Source organism: Anoplophora glabripennis, unplaced genomic scaffold, assembly GCF_000390285.2.
Source record: "Anoplophora glabripennis isolate ALB-LARVAE unplaced genomic scaffold, Agla_2.0 scaffold250, whole genome shotgun sequence".
Lineage (NCBI taxonomy): Eukaryota > Metazoa > Arthropoda > Insecta > Coleoptera > Cerambycidae > Anoplophora > Anoplophora glabripennis.
The window spans coordinates 269,670-273,202 of NW_019416392.1; the positions used below are offsets into that span (position 1 = coordinate 269,670).

The 3,533-nt window shown below is 34.4% G+C and overlaps 1 protein-coding gene across 1 annotated transcript in view; it reads right to left on the reverse strand.

The window, feature by feature from the left end:
- LOC108906510 (verprolin) overlaps positions 1-3,533 on the reverse strand; it is a 221,583-nt gene that overhangs the window by 150,412 nt on the left and 67,638 nt on the right. The window lies entirely within an intron of this gene.

Here is a 3,533-nt window from a genome sequence, read left to right on the forward strand (position 1 = left end):
GCTGGCAACAAAACAGATTCTGAACATCTCTCTAAGACGTACGTTGTTCTCAAATCCCTAATGTGAGACAGAGACAATCAACAATTACACACGGTGCACTTATTACTTTAAATTTCTGATAGTTCAATTTGCGCGGTACAGGGCAGGAGTTGGTGCTGCAATGCTGTCATTCTTATTTCTTAGAATAGAGTTTTGAGTAGTGATTTTTGTTTTGTTACAAGTTTTTTATTGGATAACTTTTGTAATTCACTACAATTGTTTTCAATTTATAGCCATTGTGTAGTAGTGTTTGTTGTGAATTGTTTGAAGGGAGACTTAAATATTATATTCTGTAAACTTTGCCTAAATAGGACCCTGTTCTGCTAGGCAGACAAGTATTTACGACCCCGTTTTTGTCTTTATCGGCAATATAAAAGAGTTTTTTATTTCTACAATATATATGAAAAGAACTATACTTTGAAGCATCAGTTCATGAATTTTGATTTTAGTACTTGGCTATGATCGTAAGTTTTTATTGCTCTATAAGCTACTTACTTCGGAAAGAGAAGAAAAAATAAAATGTACTTGATGCGCTTACCCCAAGTCGGCAAACTTCAAAATTAATTATGTCGCGGATTTCATTAAATTTTGTTTGTAATAAGCGTAACCATTCGCTTCCTATGCTACTTAAAAACCTCTAGAAAAGAGCTCCAACTTTCAGTTCCCTACATTTTAAATTAAATGTCCATGAGATTTTCTTGAGGGAAAGCTCCTTTTCAGCTTAGTTTCCATTGTCGTAGCAGATATTAGATGGTATACCTCGATGCGAGAGATTCGACCGGTTAAAAGTCGAAGTTGCCGTGCCACAAAAACAGTAGAAATTACGCAACTACGAGATACATCCAATTCAATTCCGCGAATATTTTCGACAACGCCACTATAATTGGCTTCCATGCGACGGATAGCCTTCGAAGCCTCGGGAAAATCGGCTTGGGAATTTCTTTAAGACGCGTAACGAGCGCCGTCACAAAGGAATGAAGCAGAACGTTCGTCATCTGTTTTTGTAACAATCGCCGATCGCGATGAATGATGCTCGGACGGATATGATCTTGAACGGATATTTTTAAATACGTGTTTCAGCGAGTTGTCACTCTAATCAGATGTCTTTGTTAGTAGCACGTATTTTTTTATGCTGTAAATGTTGAGTGTGTTAAGATGGCGTAAATTGTATCAGAGCGGCCGTGACATGTGCGGGAAACCCACGCCTGTCGTCCAAAATTATGATTATCAGACGTTTCCGTCAAGTTTTAGTAGTCGCACGATCAAAAATAAAAACGTTTTTTGGCCCAAAAACATCGGGTACCAGTAAACACCTGGCTAGGAATTTTTCTAAAATTATCTAGCCAACCTTCCTAGACTAATCTGATGTTCGGAAAAAATAGAAAACTATCTTAATGTCACATATTACTATTATTTTTAGGAAGAAAGAAACATAGATTATTACAATGAGAGAACTGTTTAATTCAAGTAAGCGTCCGGAAACGAATGGACCACACTTCATGGATCTGAATAAAAGTCATCCTATTTAATTAAGTTACCTTGGTATAATGTTGCTTCCTTGAAAAGTTACGAGCGCCCAAGTGTTTTTCCAATTTTTTAAGATATAGCCGTTACTTTTTCATGCATTTCATTGTTTGGAATACATGTTCTTGGGGTAGCTGAAGAGGAACATATGCTTATTTTTTTCCTAAAACTTAGAGGTTACTAAGAATACATTACAATCTTTTGGTTCATTGCTATATTTTTTGTAGATACTTTAAAAATGCAGGTGTACTTATTCCACAGAAAAACGGACTTCAGTTTTCTACTGTAACTATCAGTTACGGAGAGATTAGTATTTAGTGCTATTCTAAACTAATCAATGCACGCACGACACCTTCGAATCCAATTTTCGCGCACTCGTTGGAAAACACCTCAAGAAAAGGAAATAGTGGTACGCAAAAAACACTCAGACACGGTCCGATTCCAGATACCAACTGAATTGCGCATTGCTGGACAGCTTAGTACCTCGTGTTATCCGCCGCACCCTTGTCACATTGCTCGATATGAATTTTATCGAATTTTAAATTTATTACCTACAACGCTAATTATTTTGTAGAATTAAGCATAAAGAAGTTCAAAAAAAGTGATAAACATTGTATTTTATTGTATTCTATGCACGCAGTTATGTCAATATTCCTTAATTAATCGAACTTTTGTACGTCAAGTCGAAGATTTTGATAATTTTTTTTCTCGGAAATGGTTGAGTTTAAGACCCATGTCATATAAGTTTTTTTTGTTTATTCTAATGTATTATATCGTCTGTTAAAATTAAGGCAGTCAAACTTCTAACACCCTGTATACAGGCTGTAACTTTGAGGGGGGGTCATATTTTTACAGACGCTTCCTTTGGCCTTTAGAAACGTGTTATCAATAGTTTATTTTTTCAAATTCCCCTTTTTTATCCTTTTTTCATAATTTTCTTACCCGCCGCTGGACAAGTAAATGTAACTTCAAACTACAGCGCGCTATAGTGGCAGAGCATGCACAATTGGAAACTGGGCTGTGCATTGTTGTCAAGTCTTATTTTTAAAGGAAAGGATATTAAAAAGCAAATTTCCACACCACTCGCCATGAGGTTTGACACGTTACATTGTTATTATTATTATTTTTAATTAGTTTATTGTCTAATAGTTGATTAAAAAAATACATTTACAATTAGTAACGTATCTATGTAGGTCCCAATATTAGTTTAATATTTAATAAATCATGTAAAAATTTTAGTTTTTTTGGAAACGATAGAACGTTTTGTTTTTAATGTTGAGCGCTTCGACCACAGTGATATTAAAAAAATATGGTGATTTTATAATAACGCCTTGCTAAGTTATACAAATGCAATCTGTTTTACTAAATTATTTTTCATTGTCACAGCCAAGGACACTTAAATAAAGGGGACTGTTTATTTACATTTCTAGATGAAGCCTGGTCTATTAACAGTCTAATTGTATCATTGTTGTCAGCTGTATAATTATACTGGAAATGTACTTAATATTTTTACCGAAATTTTCATCACAATTGTGAAAATTATTATTATAGGATAGTAGTATTAAGTTATGCATACAATATTGTTAAATTCTGTACATATTAAACTATTTTTCATTTTTCATATTTGCCATGTTTGAAGACTTGGCAACTACGCAATAATTTGTAGCGTGTTCCTCGTTCGTTCTGCCGTGGTTGGCAGAATATGGCGTCTCTTGTTAGAAAATAGTTGTGATTTTAGTAAGTGAAACGTGATTAGTGTTTATACATGTATTTTGGATAAACTTTTAAGGTGTGAATATGGTTAGACAGTGCAGAATTTGTAAGAAATTGGATTATAAACATCCACATCAGCTATCCTTCCACAGGTAAGCGTACTTGAAGGCGACTTTGGAATGTATATGCAACTGTGGCCATTGTCGTGCGTGTGGGTAACTTTTATTTGAATAACGGTAAAATTTTATAAAACTGAC